At 44.5% G+C, this 20605-nt stretch overlaps 1 long non-coding RNA gene across 1 annotated transcript; it reads left to right on the top strand.

The window, feature by feature from the left end:
* Positions 1 to 7814: 7814 nt before the first annotated feature.
* LOC140693556 (uncharacterized) lies at positions 7815 to 20577 on the top strand. The gene is made up of 4 exons (XR_012069326.1): positions 7815 to 8010; positions 17286 to 17411; positions 19449 to 19565; positions 20390 to 20577. It is a non-coding gene; the product is annotated as an uncharacterized lncRNA (long non-coding RNA).
* The last annotated feature ends 28 nt before the right edge of the window (positions 20578 to 20605 follow it).

Below are 20605 nucleotides of genomic sequence, written 5' to 3'. Positions count from 1 at the left end.
AGTTAAAGGCTTTTTTATCAACCTAACTTAATAGGGAAAAGGGAAAGGAGAGAATTGGCTTCCATGACAGCTTTTCTTCTGCATCTTTTGAATCTCAGTTATCTTCAGCTTAAAGAGGTTTTGTATTAACCGTGGGTTCCATCTGACTTTCCATTCCTCAAACTTTGTTCTTCTTTTTCAAGATTCACTCATGTATTCTGACCTCCTGGATTTTCCACGTGAATTTTAGATTGATTGTCAATTCCTGCAAAATACCACCTGGGATTTGGGTAGGCATTCTTTGAATCCTTAGATCTATTCGTGGACCTTTGTCATCTTAGTAGAATGAAGCCTTCTGCTCCATGAATATGGGATTATTCTCTTTGAATATAGGTCTTAATTTCTCTCAACACACTCTCTCATCTATTGTAGTCTTCAGTGTCCAAGTCGGGTACTTCTTGCTCACCTGTATTGGATGCTGATTCAGAAGAGACACGACCTCCTGGAGAACCTCTGCTTCCACTGAGCTGACATGGAACTGAGTCCTGAGAAGGCTTTAAATTCTTTTAAAAATAGGATTAATGTACTTTAATTACTCCATAGATGAGTAATGAATGGGTCACATTAGCATAGGATTTTAATCCTTTTAGAATTAGTAGAGTAATACAGAGACAGTACAAAAAATTGAAATATTGCCTAAAAAAGAAGTGATTTGTAATTCCCACCCACAGCGGTGTCTGTCATGAATGATTTGGTGCTTATGTCTCAGTCTCTGTGTCTCTCAGTATGTCTCTCTCCATCTCTGTCTCTCACACACTCACAATCAGGTCAATTTCCATCTATATTGATTTCACACACATGTGGTCGTGCAGATGGGACCCTGGATGCAGAGAGTGGGTCTGCATACTTCCACCCTGAGGCCTCCCTTGACATTGGGTTGAGACCAGGCACCCACTTTTCCAACTGAACAGCATTCATTCATCCACATGAACCAGAACGAATGGACCCCATCCCCTCTCCATCAATATTAGTGTTGCCTTAATTCCGACTGTTTCAACCAGTGCTGTGATGGACACCCTTGAAAAGGCATCTTTGAATAGGTGTGTAAGGATTTTATTGGGATGAACTGTAAGTATCAGATCTTCTGGGGAAGAGATGCATCTGTGGCCCTTTGATGCGTCCTGCACCCTGTTCTCCTGAAGAGGAGTGTCCCTTCACTCTTCCCTCCAGGGGATCTGCTGGAGCCTCTGCCTGCTTACATTGTCACCAGGGCTGGTTGTCACCTGACTAAAGAACTGCCAGTGTGATGGTGACCGATGCTGTCTCTGCAGTGTTTCTCTCTGCCTCTGTTCTCACCTGAGAGGTCAAACATCTCTAACACACACTGGCCACCTGCATTGCCTCTCATTGGAACTGCCCATGCCTGTTCTGTTTCTGTTTAGAACACTGAGTTTCAAAAGGATTTTGGACTACAGGGATGGGAAAAAGTTCTCCAACCTTTGGTTATGAGGAATGAATTTTCCAGGTTGTGGTTTGCCTTTCAAGCAATTTTTCTGGGCTTTTACTAATTTTTTTGATTCGTTTTGTTTTGTTTTTGCCACAGGAAGAGCTAAGCATCTCCCTTGTGTCTTCTGGCTGTGGTGTCACAGGGGGAACAGCAGTGTCTACCCTGAGATTATGCACAGAGTTACCAAAAGGGCTTCATTTTGTGCATCACATCTTTAATCCCCCTGGATATCCCCTGAAAATAATAAAAATGCTGTTTCAAGTGAAAACAAACAAAAATCCTCAGCCCCAGGTGAAAACATGTGGGCAGGAAGGAAAAAATCCTTTTTTAAAATTTCATTGGCAGGGAACAACCAGTAGAGGTAAAGACACGCAAAGAGAAAGAGGACTTGGGGTTGTCAGGGGCTGGGTGAGGAGGGAGGGGAGTGCATGCTCTGGATCCAAGGTTTCACTTTGAGGAAAGAAATAGTGTGAAACTAGATGGTAGTGATGGTCGCACAACATTGTGAATACCCCTAATGCTCCTGAATTGCATAATTTAAAAGGGGAAAAGTCTATATTTTATTACATGAAACTCTAAAAAGAAAAATAAAGGATGTCATAAATGATGTGAAACAAGCAAAGGAAACTAAAGAAAATGAAACAAAAACATCTCCAGCGGAAGGGACGTCAAGTTTGTGGGGGGACTGACGGTGGGATTTTGGAAAACATTTTGGAGAAGAAGGTGTGGGTGGGTGCAGAGGGGGCTCTACCCCAGGTGGTGGTGATGCCTGAACTGGTTCTCCATTGCCCAGCAGTCCAGCTGCAGATGCAGGTTCAGGAAGAGCTGCAGGAGCGGCAGGAGGTAGCTCGAGGTCTCCTGCAGGATCCAGTTCGTCCCATTTTTGGTCTCTGACATCTTCCCCTGCCCCTGCCTCCTCTGTAACTATTGGAAGTGGAGAGAGTTTTAAGTCTTGTGGAAGACCTCATGCTGTGAGAGAGGAAAATTTTACGCACCTGCCTCCCTTTCCATGTGCCTCTACAAGGACAGAAATCTTCCCAGAGCTTTCCAGACAGCTCCCACCCAGAAAGTGCCCACAGGATGTGTTCTGTGACTGAATTTTTCCAGACAGGTGGTCTGAGGCCATTCTTTTTCTGGTCCCAACAGTAGCCTCTAGGGACACCTCCCTGTGTGGCCCAGCCTTTGCCCCACCCTCACCTACACACATACACCAGCCCTGCCTTTTTGACCTTTGGTCTCTGCTTCGGGGGCTCCTGGTCCTCCACCTGACTTGCAGCGAGGTGGGCACGGTGCTCCAGGTCAGACCAGGGTGTGCTGAGCTACCCGTCAGCCCCGGGTAGGTCCCTGGGAGAGCCCTGGGTGATGTCTGGGTCGGAGGCCTGCCCCACTGATTTGTGGGCCATGGTGGTGGGGACCCCTCCATATCCAGACCCACCAGGAGTCTGCGCTGGCCCTCAGAAGAGTGACACACCAGCCCTTCACTTGGGGAGGGGGCGTTGGTGTTCTTATTCATCAGCTTCTTTTCAATATGTGGTATCTGGCTCTGCAATGATAGTGACCAGCAGCTGACCCAGCATGGAAGTCTCAGAGTCCTTCCCGGCCAGGAACGCTCCTGATTCCTTAGACTCTACCCTCTGCTGCTAGATCAGACCAGAACCTTTTTCAGCTCAGACATCCGGGAGGGAAAATACATACCCAGAGAGCATGGGCTCCACCTCGGGCAGCAGGACCCTTCCCAGCCTCTCCACATCTCAGCCAGCCAGCTTTGTCCTGGGCTGTCTATGTGACTGGGCCCCCCAGGCCTCTGTCCTTCTCTTTCTTGAGGCAGATACCCATCCCCAACTTGACTGCTCCACCTCCACCAGGCAGGATGGGGCCGTGTGGCTACCTGGATGGGATCTGAGTGGTGGCCCAGCCTGGAGGGGCCTGCCCTGGGCCTCCCTGTGTTACCTTTGGGTCTCTCTGTCCAAAAGGCCAGAGGTGCCTTGGGTGAGACCTGACCCAGTGCCGGCAGCGTTGGTAGAGACCCTCGCTGCGGGCTTTCTGGGGCCTGCGGCCTCAGGATAATGGAATGCAGCAGAACATGCCTCTGTCTCCAACCAGGTGAGCTGAGTAGGGACTTCTCTACAGAGTGGGTGCCTGGTGACTTCGGTTCCAAGTTCTGTTGGGCTCTATTGCCAGGGAAGTGAGGTCACTTCCTGGGGTCCACTTCTCCAAGCTTCCTCCTGACACAAAGCTCCTCAAGGGCCTTTCTGGGCTTCCAATCTCTCATTTCTCACTCCATGCCATGTCCACACACAGTGACACCAACTCAGGCCCCCCCCCCATAGCCCTGGGGAGGCCTGGATGCAACCAGTGCCGCAGCTCTGAAGACACAGCTGGGTTCAGACCTGGCTCCCCCTACTCAGCAGTGTTATCATCCTGGACAAGCCATGTGCCTCTCAGGGCCTCCCCAATCCCCCATCAGCACAGTGGGGATCATTCTGGCCCCTGCTTCCTAGAGAACCCATCCTGTCTCTAGACCTAGAAACACCTATTGCTTCTGTCACCCCCACGGGCTGGCATCACAGGGAGATCGTGCACAGACTCAGCAAAGGAAGGACCCCACAGAGGGCTGGCAGAGTTCAAAGCACACCCCACACAGGCCGGGGTCTGCCCTGGGGTCTGGAGAAAGTCACTTTCCTTGCTGCTTGCTTCCCCGCTCCCAGTCGTGAGACTGAAATTAAATACAACTCTGACATCGTCCGCTCTGGCATACAACCTCCTAGGTCATTCTGTCATGTTGAAATACAGGCCCAGTGTCCCATCTCGGCCTCTGTGGTGGGCTGCCCCACAATGGATTCCTATTTTTTGCCTTCTGTTCCCACACCCTTGTGGGATCCCCACACCCTCCCCTGGAGGGTGGATCGACTTTGGGACCAGGTTCTGACACATAGACTGACTTGTGAAAATGTATGTGAGTTCCACTCATTACCAGCTCCAGTGTTCTTTCTCTCGGTCTCTGTCTCTCAGTGCCTCTCTGAGTTGTCTCTCTCTCTGTTTCTCTGTCTCCCCGTGCTTCTCTGTGTTTCAGTCTGTCTGTCTGTTTTCCTGTATGTATGTGTGTATATATTTATGTGTATATGTGTGTATTTATGTGTGTGTATTGTACGGGTCCAGGGCAGGTCACTTCTGAAAATCCCTTGATGACATATTGATTATTTTGAATTCATGTTACTGAAGAAACATTATCTTTGAAAATTGTGCAAGCACTTTGGTGGGATCTTCTCTAAGGCTCAGCACTGCTAGGGAAGGGATGCACCTGTGGCACTTTGATGTATCCTACACCTTGTTCTGCTGGAGAGGAGCGTCCATTTGCTCTTCCTTCCAGGGTACCTCCTGGGGCCTCTGCCTGCTCACATTGTCACCAGGGCTGGTTGTCACCGGGCTAAAGACCTGCCAGGGTGATGGTGGCCAATGCTGTCTCTGCAGTCTGTCTGTCTGCCTGTGTCCTCACCTGAGAGGTCGAGCATCTCCAGCACAAACCGGCCACCTGCACTGCCTCTCGTTGGAACTGACTCTGTGTGTTTTGTTTCTTTTCAGAACACTGGGCTTCAAGAGCTTTTTGGACCACAGGGATGTGAAGCTTTTTTCCGACCTTGGGTCATGAGGAAAGGTTTTTCCAGGCTGTGGTTTGTCTTTCCAGCTGTCTTTCTTGGCCTTTGTTTTCTGCTTTTGTTTGGTTTGATTTTGCCACAAGAAGAGCTAAGCATCTCCCTTCTGGCTCTGATTTCACACTTAGAACAGCAGTGCCTACCCCGAGATTATACACAGAGTTACTAAAAGGGCTTCATATGGTACGTCTCATCTTTAATCCATCTGGACTTTCCTCTCAAAATACAAAAATGCTAATTCACGTGAAAAAAAATAATTCACCCGTCCCTACTTAAGATATGTGGGCAGACAAACCAAAAAAAAGCCACCTTTTATACGATTTCATTGATAGGGAACCTCCAGGATAGGTAAAGACATAGAGAGAGAAAGGGGATTAGGGCTTGTCATGGGCTGGGGGAGGTAGGACGTGGGGTGCTCTTTGTATACAAGCTTTTACTTTGAGGAAGGAAATAGTCTGAAACAAGTGGTGCTGGTCTCACAGCACTGTGAATGCAATTAATGCTCCTTAAAATTGCACAATTTAAAATGGAAAAAGGCTAAACTTTATTCTTATATACTTAAAACAAAAATAGAATATAGTTTAATAGAAAAGAAAAAATCTGACTCCATAGAAGATCTGTCCTTTTGGCTTTAACCCTTTGCCCTCTTTTCTAGGCTTAGTTTTACTAGCTCTGCACCTTTGTAAAACAATGTTGCCTTTAGCCTTAAATATACAGGAGAGCCTACTTTCAAGGCTCTGATTTTTAAGGATATTAACACTTTTGCACTTATATAAAGACAACAGGTTGTAGAATAGAAAACTACTTTTGTTTTGTTAGAGGACTTACAGAGGCCTGGTCTACATAAACAGCTGTAAACCAAGATAATGGCGGACTAATATCTTGGAGAACCATCTTCCACATGTCAACTTCAGGCTCTTATTCTGCTAAAAAGTGGAGGGGCTGTGGTTGGTTGTTGCAAACTTGTTGGTGTAGAAATTCCTTGTTCTTGGAATCCTTTGCAGCTGTCCACGTGGGTCAGATCATGGTGTTTCTGCAAAACCTGCAACAAAACTAACTTTTTCTATTCTGCAACTTGTTATCTTTATAGGAGTGCAAAGTGTTAATATCCTTAAAGCTCAGACTTTTGAGAATAGGCTCTCCTGTTTATTTCAGGCTAAAGGCAACCCTGTTTTACAAAAAGTGCAGAGCTAGCAAGTCTAAGCCTAGAAAACACTGCAGAGGGTTAAAGAAAAGGAACAGATCCAATATGGAGTCAGATTTGTTCTTCTCTATTACAGTGACTTTTGGTGAGAGCTAAGTGGATGATTCCTGGGTGGGTCCTCCACTGTCCCAGGCTGGATTTCAGGCAGGATCCTTGCCAGATTCACCATGATTTTGGACCTAATCTACCGCAGAGAAACTGACAATTATTGGATTAAAATTACCTTTCAAAATCCCTTCAATTGCCTGTAAACTATACCACAGCAGGGGATGTCTCATTGGCCAGTCAACTGCCAGTCTCCCCTGATGCAAGGGACAAGCGTCGCGGTGAGATCCATGGTGGCCTGGCCAGTGCACCTTCCTACTTTGCTCTAAAGCTTTGGATTCCTCACTTTGACACTTTAAAAACTGCCTTTCCTCTTCCCTCTGGCCTGGTGTGAATGAACAAGGTCCCTGCACCCACCTGTGCTGAGTCCATGCCATGCACACAGCCCCATGCACACAGCCCACCATCTGCTGTGTAACCCTGGGATCAAGTGCAAACTCTGAACTCCCCCACACCAAAGGTCCGCGTGCCCAGTGCCTCCGCCCTAGGGGTCCAGATCACCATCAGTACCATCAACCACCCAAAGCCCAAGGCCAGTGGCTGGCAGCCTGGGATCAACCTGACCCATCGGGTCAGTTGAGGCACAGGCTGCGGGGATCAGGGTGCCAAGGCGGGAATTGGAACCACCTTCAGCCCAGCCTGCCTCACCCTGTAGTCTCAGACATTAACTATGAAGGTGCACACTAGGCTCGATCCCCCACTGGTGGCAGTAGTCATCATTACTGGAGCACGGATTTCCCCACCCCAACCACAGGGTGAGGGGTGAGTGAGTGAGCTCAGAGTAGGGGTGCACTCAGATTGAAGGGGATCCCATGGTGTGGGGGTACAGGTTGAGAGGTGTGGGGCCCGATCAGAGTGGAAATGACCTGGCTGAGAGGTGAGGGGGATAATTTCAGGTTGTTGGGTGTCCTGTGTTGAGGCATGAGGGGTAAGCTTGTGGGTGTAGGGGCCATAGGTTAGGACCTAGCAGGATGGAGTGTCAGGGCAGGGACAATGGTGTGAGGAGAAGGAGCCCTGTCTTCAAGGTCTGGTGGGAGACTGGGCCTGGCCAGTGGTGGGAGGGTAGTAACAGGGAGGGGAAGTTGATCAGGGGAAGTGGGGCTGGGTGGGTGAGGCCTAGCCTAGGGCAGTCGTGGTTCTAGTTCTGTGCCAGGACCCAGTCGGTGGCTGGGTGAAGGCTCTGGGGATGGAGACCCAGCGGGACAAGCAGGAGGGGCCCCACCTGGCTCCTCCCGGCCCCAGTGGCCAGGGCCGGTAAAGCAGGATACCCACCCGAGCAGTTTGCTCTGCGGGCGGGAGGAGGAGGGGCGCGCACGCGCAGACGGACAGACGCGCGGACGCCGGAACCCACCCAGAACGCGTGGAAGCTGGCGGCAGCCGGTTGCTCCTGGACCAGCTCCTGGAAGAGGAACACGGCCTGGGGCCTGGGCCGCCGCTTGCCCGCGGCTCGGCTGCCGCTGCCGGACAGTTAAGAGGGCGCTGGTAGGGGCGCGCTTCTCGGGGACCCGGCGGGTGACGCCTGTGCTGTGCAGCTGAGGATGCGCCCAGGGAGGGGTGCGGAGGTGAGGTCCCGGCCGCGCGTCCCGTTAGGACCCAGAGGCGGGTCCCAGCCGCCGCTGTGGTTCGTGGTAACCCCGGTATTAGTAGTTCCTGAACACCGCGTTTTTGCCGCCGCTTCTACCCGGGTTTAGGAGAGCAGGTACAGCCCCGGGAGTTGGGAGGGCGCGTGGACGGTTCCAGAGCATCTCCGACTGGCCCTCAGACGATGGCCTGCTCCTGGCAGGCGGGTGCGGTGCGGTCGCGGGGCCTCGGATGGAATGGGGACTGCCCCATGAGAGCCCCTGGATTTGCTCCCATCTTACCCGCGGCCTGACCTTGGGGGCGGCCTCTAAAGACCCAGGTTAGTGGGACTCAGGTTACAGGTCAGTCTGCTCCTGGGAGATGGGCTCGGTGCGATCAGTGTGCTGGGATGGCTGCAGCAGCAGCGGGAAATTGTTGCAACCCCCGCTCTCACAGGGCAGCCCCAATCCCGCCATAGCAGCCGCCACCTTTCCCTGACAGCACAGCACCCGCCTTCCAGGAGCAGGCTGACCTGTAACCTGAGTTCCACGAACCTGAGGCAGCAGAGGCCAAGCTCAGGCCATGCGCTGGGGAGTTTGAAGCAAATCCAAGGGCTCCCATGGGCAGACCCCATAACCCGCCACTGCCTTTGACCACACCGTGCCCTCCTCCCGAGAGCAGGCTGACCTGCGGACCGTGCCTGGAGCAGCAGAGGCCGAGCCCTTGACAGGCCGTGGGGGAGATGGGGGCAAATCTACCAGCTTGCCAGGTCGCTGCCCATCTCCCTGCCGCTGCCCCATGTTCGTGGACCACTTGTTTTCAAGTCAGTGGTTTCCTGAGAGGCAGGCGTGGTGCAGTCAGGTGGCGGGGGCTGCAGGGAGGGGTGCTGCCCCAAGGGGAGCAGGTGGACTTGCTCCCATCTCCCCTAGGGCCAGACCTGGGGACGGCCTCTGCTGCCCCAGGTTTGCAGGACGCATGTCATGTCCGCCTGTCCCTGGAAGGAAAGCTCAGTGTACTTGGGGCAGCCTCAGTGGCTGACAAGGATTTTAGAAGTCGGCTCTAGCCCAGCATAACTAACTCTCCTTTCTTCTCTTGCTTCCTCAGTTGGTGGCTGTATCGGCTTTTTCATTACAGGTTATTGCTAGATAATGAACATAGGTTTCTGTGCTATATAGAAGAAACTTAACTTAAAATCTCTTTTTATATATAGTGGCTGACATTTGTAAATCTCGAACTCCCAAATTTATCCCTTCCTATCCCCTTTCCCTGGTAACCTTGACTGTTTACTAAGTCTGCAAGTCTGTTTCTGTTCTGTAGATGAGTTCACAGTGTCTTTTTCTCTCTTTTTTTACATTGCACATATGAGTGGTATCATTTGGTATTTTTCTGTTTCTGGCTGCTTTCACTTAGAATGATGATCTCTAGCTCCATCCATGTTGCTGCAAATGGTTTTATTTTGTCCTATTCATGGTAGAGTAGTATTCCAGTGTATAAATATGCCACAACTTCTTTATCCAGTCATCTGTTGCTACATTTAGCTTTCCTCCATGTCTCGGCTATTGTATACAGTGGTGCTGTGAATACTGGTGTGCAGGTATCTTTTCACATTGGAGTTCTTTCCAGTTATATACCCAGATGTGGGATTGGTGGGTCATAGGGTAAGTCTACTTTTAGTTTTTTCAGGGATTTCCATGCTTTCCATAATGACTACACCAAACTAGATTCCCACTAGCAGTGTAAGAGGGTACCCTTCACTCTACAGCCTCTCTAGCATTTATCATTCATGAACTTCTGAGCGATGGCCATTCTGACTGATGGGAGCTGATACTTCATTATAGTTTTGATTTGAATTTCTCAGTTTATTAGTGATATCGAGCATTCTTTCATGTGCCTATTGGCCATTTGTGTCTTCATTGGAGAAATGCTTCTTTAGGTCTTCTGCCTATTTTAAGATTGAGTTGTTTGTTTTTTTGTTATTAAGTTCTATGAGCTGCTTATATATTCTGAAAATTAAGCCTCTGTTAGTCGTATCATTTGCAAATATTTTCTCCCATTCGTAGTTTGTTGTTTCCTTTTGTTTTACTTATGGTTGTCTTTGCTGTGAAGAAATTTATGAGTTTAATTACGTCCCTTTTGTTTATTTTTTTCTCTTATTTCCATTGCCTGGGTAGATTACCCTAGGAGAATGTTGCTAAGATTTATGTCAGATAATGTTTTGCCTATGTTTTCTTTTAGGAGATTTATCATGTCTTGTCCATCTGCATCTTAAGTCTGTACTCAACATCTGTGCTTCAGTTTTGAATTTTGAGCTTCTTAGAGAAAACCTACTCTTAGCTCATACGTCAGATTCAACATGTCTAAAGCTGATTTCATAATCTTTTTTCTTGCAGCGTCTCCACTTATTCAGTGGGATAATCATTCTTCCGGTCTTGAATACACAAAGGCTTGGAGTGGTCTTTGATTTGTCTTTCTCTCACCACCCTCCACATTTTGTCAGCTTCTTGAACTGTATGTTGTTGGTTTCAAGTGTCTATTCTGATTGCTGATACTCTGATGAAGAGCTTTCATCCCTGATACATGAATTTTTCCTTCTGCTGAATTCTTGGATATTCTCTCCCCCCCTTTCAGTCAACCTAGAGTTTTGGTGCTCCAACATCTACAGTCAAGTCAAAGACTTAACACAACCAGATCTCAGCCAGGGAGTCTCGACCCTTCATCATTTTGGACTTACATTATTTTTTCCAATCATTATGTAACTTAGCCTCCTAGGGTAACCTGTGCCTTATTAAAAACCAGGAGTCACCAGCCTTTTCCTATCCAGTCCTCAGTTAAAACAGATTAGAATTGCCCTGAGAACTAGTTGGAGCCCCATCCCCTTCATAGAGTCTTCCCTATTTATTCCAAATACTTCTAGCTCTTCTTTGTATTCCTGTACTGTTTATGATCAGTAGCCTGTAATCTTGGATTTGAGTACTGACTTGGTACCATTCCTGGGTGATTTCCAATGTGTCTCCTCACTTAGCTGGTAACTGGAGAAGACTCACTTGTTCAGCCTCCTTTATACCCCTCACCCTGCTTAGCATCGGGCAATAACAGGCATCCAGGCAGTGCTTGCCTTCTTTATTTATTCGCAGTGGTGGTGGTGTGGATTATAGCTAATAACTATTAATTCAGTGTTGCAGTTAAAAAAGAAAGCCAAGAAAATCCAAAAAACTTTATCTCCATGTTCAGTTTAGCGCTTTATCTCAATAGTTTTCTTAAGACTGTGTTTACATTCACATAGTGTTCAGTGCTTGTACAGTTCCCTGAGGCAAGCAGGTGAGATGTCATTATGTTTGACTTTCACGTTACATTTCATATTGGATATATTTGTGTAATGACAAAACCTTATTTTATAAGTAAACAGCCGGAAGCCCAGAGAGACTAAAAGCCTAACCCAGGATCACCTGGTTAGTGTTTGGCACAGGCCAGGACCGCAGTGCACATCTTCCAGCTGATCCTCTTCCAGTGCCTTTTCATTCCACTGCTGGGAAATGTAGCCCCATCAGCCAAACGGCCAAGTCACATTGCTGCCCCTTTACCTGCCAGTGATGGCAGTGCTACAAAAAGTGGCAAAGGAAAGGTCAGAAATAGGAGTGATAAAAGACATGGAAGTGCTGGAAATGGATCCTCAACCTCCTCCTCCCTACTTGAGCGCCTCACAAGTGTCCCACTCTGAGAGTGCTGTTCATTGTTTATAACATAGCCTTAAAATCAGACTGATCTTTTATAGGACATGCTTTTATCCTGGTCCCTTTCCTGCTAGTAGTCACCGTCATGGGCAGAAAGTGCCTGGCTGTGCTCTGTTTGTCATGTAGGTGGGAGGGAAAGTGGGAGAGGGAGTTGGTTGAACTGAAGCCGAGCTTTTTACAGCTCTGTTGTTCTAGGACCAGAGCAGTTCCACTCTTGCTTTCATCACCTCTCCACCTCCGAGTCCCAGCCACCCATTCCTGCCTGCTTCCCCACATGCCACGTCCTGGGGGAGGACAGAGTGGTGGGCAATGCCCCCTCCGCCCTCTGTTCTGGGAGGTGCAGGAGTCTGCTTTAACTTTTGAGCTGTTTTGGTAATTGGGCTTTTCCAGCTTTTCTAGACATCTCCTTTCCAGCTCTGAGAAATTGGAGATGTAACTTAACCATACATGGACTATACTAAAGTATTCAGTGACATTAGTGTCATGTTGTCTGTAATTGTGTTCTGTGACTGGATAGGAGGTTTTTTATCTCACAGGATGCTTCACATCCAATTCTAAAGGCCTAGAGGCTGCAGGTGTAATCCAAGTCCTTACATGTCTGTAAGGTAGACATGAACATTATTTGATAATATGACCATATGCTCATAGATTGCGGTTAGTCCACCGGCTCTGTATCTAATGAAAGTTTAAATATCAAACGCTTGAAGAAAATTTGCGGGCCATGTCTTTTTGCCTGTAAGTAGTTGCAAAAACTGAAATCACAACTCTACCACAAGCCACAGTGTTTCCCAGTAGAGAAAGCCCTCTAATTTTACAACCTCTAAGTAATGCAGTGGTTCTTTGAGTGAGATGAGGGATGCCAGAGTATTTTTTGGGACACTAGAGTGGGATGACAAGTATTCTGGGACTGGTTACAGTTGAATCTCTACTTCCTATATCCTGGACTGATTACAGAGGCAATGTTAGTGCGGTAACCATCTTGTGGATGCAAGTGTAGCTAGGAAGACAACAGAGAAAATAGAAGGGATATAAAGTAATGGAGGGACTTCATAGCAGTACAAATGGCGACTTTGACACCACCAGCTGCTGATGTGAACTTTGCAAGAATTTGTGAGAAGTGGTGGGTGTCCTTGCAAGCAGGAGAGTCCTGCAGCTTTTGGGGTGAACAGGCAAAGGGGAGAGCAGATATGGTGGCTATCCAGGGGCTACTTTTGTCCTGAATGTGAAAATGTCCAGTCCCCTGTTCAATTTTGCAGCCACAACTTCACATGACTCAGGGCGTTATTTCCACCAGAATACCATAAAAATATAAACAACCTCTGTTTCCCAAAGTGTTTGTTCTCGATCTGAGATGACTGTCCTGTGCTGGTAGGTAAGTGGGCGATGGGGCCTATTACATCACCCCCTTTCACTAGAAGTCTACCTCGCTACTTTTCACCCTACTCCTAGAGGTGCTGTCATTCTGTTACACCTAGGCCTGTAAGACCGTCTTGCCTGAATCCTCACGTGAAGAGGGATGGTTATGTGCAGTTTTAAAAAATTGCTTGGGTCATGTGGTCCTTTGTTCCTTCCAATGGAAATCACTATTCCAGAGCAAATAGTATGCCTCCATAGAAAGTATATTGTTTGTAAGTTGTCTTCAGAGGTTTTGCAGTTGGTTTAAATATTTGCTTGGTGATGGCATCTTGATTGATTGAAGGAGGCAACCCTCACTAGGGGCATTGTGTGCTTTCTGTCTGAGAGTTCCTTTACTGGCAGCAGAGTGTTCGTAGGCAGAGTTAGAAAGTTACCTGGTCTGAGAAGCCGAATTTGCCCGCAGCTGGGAATTGGCAGAAGAGTCTGTTATGGAAGGAAAGCTTTAGGATTATCTGGTAGCAGAGTTCTGGGATCCAAACCCTGGGAAACCTCAGCTTTTGTAGAGTATGTTCTGTAACAGTAGGCTATAGGATAATTTTTACACTTGTTATAGGATGTAGAGTTGGGGAAAGGCTTAAAAGTGAAAGAACCTTAAAAGAGAATCTCCGAATATTTTAAAGAAGACAGTTCTCAGAATGAGAGCTTTTCTGGAAAAGACTAGCTCTTCACTTCACAGGGGAAGCAGGGAGCAGGTGTAACTGCACTTACGGTAACTTAAAAGGTAAACCTTACCCTCCCACTTAGCTGTTTCCTGGTGTAGGTTCATCTCCCACATCTGTAGTTTTAGACCTGATGTGTCATTTTCTGGTACTCCATTCTGCTTCTTAGTGAGAGACTGACCCAAAGTCACATAGCAATTGAAAAATTGCGCAAAGGTCTTTATTGTTAAAAATGTAGGCCTGTGGCAGGGTGCTGCATTTGCAATTGACTTTCAGTACAGAGAACACTGAAAAGAATGCAGTGTTATTTCTTTTTTTATTCCTTTAAGCCTTTGAATAGAAGGTTTTCTTTGCAGAGTTTCTGGAGTACATCAGAACAAGCAGGAACTAAAATAGCTTTAAGAAATCTCCAGTATAGACGTTGCTTATAGTGTGGTATCTGTCTTATGTTAATTCTTTAAAGCAGGAAGTTGTAACTCTCAATTTCTTAAGCAAATATAAACATTCTTGACTCTTATTGACATTCTTTGTGGGGTGAAGCTGCTTTTGCTTCCATTCTGAGCATTGAAAGGCCTTCTATGATACTTCTACCAGTCCTCAGTATTTTATTTTCCCTCTGTTGTGAACTTGTTTTTAAATTTGAAGCAGATATAAATATCATTAACTTGCTACATATGTAGATATTCAGTGTTACATAGTCAGAAAGTTTGTGTACATCACACGTATCTACATAATTCCCCCCTTTCCAACTGTGTTCCTGATGAAAGGATGGTGGGAAATGGCATTATGGGCATATGTCTTACAGTACACAGTGTTTCCCCTGTTCCCTCTACCATATCTGGATGTTCTTTCATCTTTCAGCTTCTAGACTTACTTGCTCTTTTTCTTCAGCCAGGTGTATCTCATCCCCCTGCGCACACACACATGTACACACACACACACATTCTACCGTAGGGAGTAGCGTGCACCATCCAATTCTCCCACTCCAGCTCTGGACCCACCCACTGGAGGCAGTGTCTTGCACGAATTCATTTGTAAGTTGCTTTTTAAAACTCGAGTGGTCAGGAATTAGGACTGATATCCACACCTACTAGGCAGGCCCTCAAGGACAACTTCTATGGTTAATGCCAGGTTATCTTAATGTTTGACTACCTGGGTTTCATGTCTTCCTGTGCCACCTGTGTGACCCATGATTCCCACATTTCTGTCTCCTGCTAGAATTTTTCTCTCCAACTCTGGACTCTTACAATCTTCTACTGATTTGACACCTTCAATTGAAACTCTGATATCTTAAAAGCAACATGTGTAAAAACTGAGCCCTTTGTTCTCCTACCCCCCAAACTGGTTCTTCCTGCAACCTCCCCCATTCAGTTAGTGGAAACTTAATCCATCCAGCTGCTTGGGTTAAAAAGCTTAGAGTTACTCTGACTTTCACTGACATACCACATGAATTCTGTCAATAGATCTGGTTTAACACTGCCTTTAAACCATATCCAGAACCCAGCCACTTCTCACCATGGCTCCTGCCTCGACTGCTGCTTCCCTGCCCTGAGCCACTGTCCTCTCCTCCTGCACAGCCCTTTTCAGAGGCTTCCCACCTTTCATCTCTGACCCGCTTTGACTATTCTCACCCGGCAGTCAAGTGAGCCTCGAAAACCTAAGTTAGATAGTGTCGTCCTTCTGCAGTGACTCCCCATTTCACTCTGGGTAAAAGCCACAGTCCTTACAACGTCCTCCAAGGCCATGAAGGACCTGCACTGACCCTTCTCCGCAGCTCCAGCCGTGTCCCCATTCTGGAACATGTGAGGTGTGCGCTGCCCTTGGTGATGGTTATTCCGTGCACCTGGGACTTCTTACCTCCAAGTCTTAGTTCTAACCTCAGTCCTCAGTGTGGCCTGCTCTGGTATTTAATACAACATCACCCTCATCCCATACCCTCAACTCTCTTTACCTTGCCCTTTTTTGATTTTTCCATGGTTCCTCTTTCCTAACATGCCACCTCCTCTGCTGCTCTGTTGTGTGAATTGTCATCTCCACCCCCATCCCAGCTAGACTCCAACCAAGCTCCGTGAGGACAGGAATTTTGTTTTGTTTATTGATCTATTCCAAGTGCCTAGACTAGTCCTGGGTACATAGTAGGCAGTCAAAAATTATTTGCTGAATAAATTTAAAGACTATTTTAAAAATGAATCATCCTTTCAGGAACGGGTGAGGATCGGAAGCTGCATGAAGGAAAATGGTGCAGTAAATATTGATATTTGCCTGTTGTTCTTTGTGTGATATATATATGTGTTTTAGTCTTAATTTGGTATCCCAGTTTCTTAATTTAATAGCTGTATTAAGGTGTAATTTACAGGCCATAAAATTCACACATTATAATTGTACAAGTCAGCCATTTTATCTATTTCTAGATTTGTGCAACTTTGTCCTCATAAAGTCCCCTTGTGTCCGTCCATATGCAGTTTGCCCTCCCCTCAGTGGCACCCTGATTTTATTTCTTTTTTTTTTTTTTGGCAATCACATCTCAAACGGATAATTTACACAGCAGTACTAATATAGCTTTGCACTTTTTGAAATGACACACTTAAATATGAAATTAGCGGTCATTGCTGAATGTAGGTAGCAGTATCCGACATTGGTGAAAAGAATGGACTTGAGTGTCAGACTGGCTGCAGTCTTACCCAGCTCCACCATTTACCAAGTTACCCAAATTATTTTCTGCCTCAAGCTCTTTATCTGTTATATGGGGGTAATAATAGCAGCTTACAGAGTTGTTGTGAGGATTAAGCAAACAGGGAAAAAAAATTTAGTATAGTGGCCTGCTTATGTTATTACCTAAGAAATGGGCTTATGTTATTACCTAAGAAATAGCCTTGCAGGTAAAGGGCAAAATTCAAATCAGTTTCTAAAGTATATGTAAAATATAATCCAGTTCCTGCCTGGTTTGTAAACACGTATGCCTACTGAAGAATTTAAAAGCAGGCTAATTTCCAACAGAAAAGATCATTTCTCAGCATTTCTTTCAAAGATAGCTGCAAAATCACTTTTACTAAATGTCCCATGCCCAACTCTTACAGAAATTTGACACCACGGACGTAATTATCTACATTTTTGTTAAAATGATTCTGACCATCAGGAAGTGTTCTCAATTATATTTTAGCCTTTATGTTGAGAAATACTGTGAGACTTCTTCTAAATTAATGGGTGGGGGCATTCATTGTAGCTCTTGTAGCCTGATAAGCCTGCACTAAATTATCTTTTTTTAACTTTTAATTAAAGTAATAAATTAATTTTTTGCTGGGGGGTGGTAATTAGGTTTTTATTTATTTATTTTATTTTTAGAAGAAGTACTGGGAATTGAACCCAGGCCCTTGGGCATGCTAAGAACATGATCGTCCACTTGAGCTATACCCTCCCCCCTAAATTATCTTAAATAAGGTCTTTTTCTCTGTTTTGTTAATTTATGTACAGATGCGCAAAGCAGGGTCATCAGAAGCCTCTCAATCACGAAGATGATAATAGTGAAAAACATTGCGCAGTGACAGTGAATCCTTGGCATATGAAGAAAGATTGTAAAGTCCTGAATGAATTAAGAAGGTATTGTTACATTAACATACGTGTAAGCATGGCTCTCTTACCTTTATTTTTCACTTTATAATGAAGATAATCCCCAACCGTCACGGTTGCTTTGTTTGATAGAGGCCATATCTAAACCCTTTTCTGCAAGTTTTTTAAATAAGAAAGAGCAGCTAATTTATCAGAAGTGTGAATGGTGTAATCTGGTCTGTCTAGTATGGTAGCCACGAGCCACATGTGGCTATTGTGAATTGAGATGTTCTATAAGTGGAAAATACATAATAGATTTTCAAGACTTTGTACAACAAAAATAATGTAAAATATTATTAATAAGTTTTAAAAGTGTCAATCACACTTTTGAAATGATAGTGTATTGGATATTTTGGGATAAATGTAATTATTACTGGAATTAATTTCACTTATTGCTTTTTATTTTCTAAATGGAATTACTGGAAAATTGTGACTTGCACTATGTTTCTATTGAGAGTGCTGGCTTCTAACTTATTGCAAATAATATGAAAAGAAAACTTTGATTAAAAATTTTGTAATTGAGTCGTTGATTTACATCATATTAGTTTCAGGTGTACAAAATAGAGGCTCAACGTTTTCATAGATTATATTCCATTTAAAGTCACCATAAAATAATGGCTATATTTCCCTGTGCTGTATGATACAGCCCTGTAACCTATCCATTTTATACGTAGTACTTTTTACCTCTCAATCCCCTAACCCCTCCCTGCCTCCCCTCTTCTCCTTCTCCCCATTGGTAACCACAAGTCTGTTCTGTGTACCTGTGAGTCTATTTCTGTTTTATTATAGTCATTAATTTGTTTTATTTTTTAGATATACATATAAGTTAATACATAGAATATTTGTTTATCTTTCTCTGACTTATTTCACTTAGCATAATACCCTGTAGGTCCATCCATGTTATTGAAAATGGCATTATTTTATTTTTTAATGGCTGAACAGTATTCCATTTGTGTGTGTGTTCATGGTATGTATATATGTGTGTGTATATATATGTATACATGTATATATACATATATATATATATATATATAATATACCACAACTTCTTTATCCAGTCATCTGTCAGTGAACATTTGGGTTGTTTCAGTGTCTTGGCTATTTTAAATAGTGCTGCTGTGAACATTGGGGTGCATGTGTCTTTTTGAATTAAATTTTTCTCCAAACATATACCCATGAATGGGATTGCTGGATCACACGGAAGTCTATTTTCATTTTTTTATGGAACCTCTCTTCTGTCCTCCATAGAGGCTGCACCAATTTACATTCCCACCAATCGAGTAGGAGGGTTCCTTTTTCCTTAAAAGGTAAAAAATTCTCTACATTTACCTACCTTCCTTTCAGTTTAGGACACAGTTTGGCAAAAACCAGATAGAATTTAATAGGAGTAAATACAGTATTTATTTTGAATGTCCATGCATTATGGATAGATATGTTATTGATGAGTTGGTTCCCTATTTTTGTAGGTGCAGATGTTTTTATAGCTTCACAGACATTTCAGTCTTGCAGAGAGGAAAATTTCTTTTTATTTTGCTGAACTTGTCCGGGTGTCTTTATCGGACTTGGTCCAGGCCTGCAGAGGTGAATACACATCCAAACCTGAACCATTTGAATGTCTGCATGATATTAAGAGTCTAGAATATCAGATCTGGACTGTAACTCTGGTAAATGACATCAGTGACTGGACTCAAGAAAACTCCATTTGAGGACAAAACCTTTCATAAGCCAAAAAGGCTTTGAAATTGTGGCAAAGCCAGAGACTTTTGTGCACCACTTATGGCCACAAACCCATGAGGACAACCACAGGCCTTCTGGAGTGCCAAGGAAATTCCATGTGAGGAGTCCAGCACTCACAGGAATCCAACAAGTCCCTGTCTGCCAGAACACTTTCATTGCTACTGTGCTGTTTTGAGTAAATGTCTTTTCATCAGGTTCAAATTGGTTTGTTGTTATTTTTTTGCATAAAAAAACAACTTCTTGTTCCCTGGTGAAAGTAAAAGCCTAACATTTTCTGATTTCTTTTGACAGAGAAAACATGAGCCTGTGGATCTAACCTCATCTGTGATGGTCTGCAGCTGGGAGCAACCAGATCAGTGTCAGTCCCCTTACAGCCATTGGCTGGGAGCCTGCATGTTCCTTGGAATGGTATTTGAAACATGTCACACTAGCCGTGCCTTCACTGTGGGCTGGGAGGCGAGTCACTCAGAATCTGCATTATGGAATGTATGTTTCAGATCTACAGTTAGGAGATCTTTTTTAATAGCCAGAGAATATAGTCATAAATATATCTATTAATGTATTTATGCAAGAACATTTTTAAAGATTTTTTTATTATAAAAAGTTTCCCCCCAAAATTGAAAATGAAAGAACAATGGAATTAAAAATCATCTGTACCTTAATTATACATAAAGAATCATAAAATCCTTCTAAACTTTTTTTGTTCAAATGAAGATATTTTTCCCTTCCAAAAAGGAAAATTATCATTTCACATTTTTTTACTTTCTCCTTTTATTATATATTCCATATCAATAAATATAAATCTTTTAAATCCCTTTTAATGGCTGTTTAACACTATATTGAACAGATATGTAAATAGTCCTAGGTTTCAGAAATTTAAAAAATTGTCATTACAATACCACTGCAAAGAATATTTTGGTGTTTCTATTTTTAGTTACTAATTTGGACTAAAAATTAACAAGTTTGCTTTTCTTCATCTAAAACATTGGTTATTTTACGAAGGAACTGTAAGGATTTTAAATAACTTTTCAGTAATTTCAACAAAGAAATTATCTTTAAGGCAAAAATGTATGATGGATTGCAAATCTATTTTTATTATATCTTCACTTTTACCAGTGTGACATATGTGTGTGTTTACACAAGTGCTTTAACTACCAGCAACGTAAGAAAAATCTGTGTACTAAAAATGTGAAAATACTTTCCCGGTTTGTGTTTTCATTCTCCCAATGTAGGTTTTGGATGACAAGCTTGTATTTGCAAAAGTACACCCCCTGTGGGAGGTGTTCTGTACATACGCTGAGATACTGCACATAATATTGCCTCTGAAGCCCAATGATCTGAAAACCCGGTCCTCAGCCTTTGATAACTTGAGATGTTTTATGAAAGTCCTCCAAGTGGATGAAAGTATCAACAACCGGAACAAGAGCTTTTCTTTGCCCTATTTGAGA

The sequence above is a fragment of the Vicugna pacos genome, unplaced genomic scaffold (assembly GCF_048564905.1).
Source record: "Vicugna pacos unplaced genomic scaffold, VicPac4 scaffold_19, whole genome shotgun sequence".
In the NCBI taxonomy this organism is placed as follows: domain Eukaryota; kingdom Metazoa; phylum Chordata; class Mammalia; order Artiodactyla; family Camelidae; genus Vicugna; species Vicugna pacos.
Note: the sequence above shows the minus strand (reverse complement) of the source record. Positions and strands in the feature narration are given on the sequence as shown.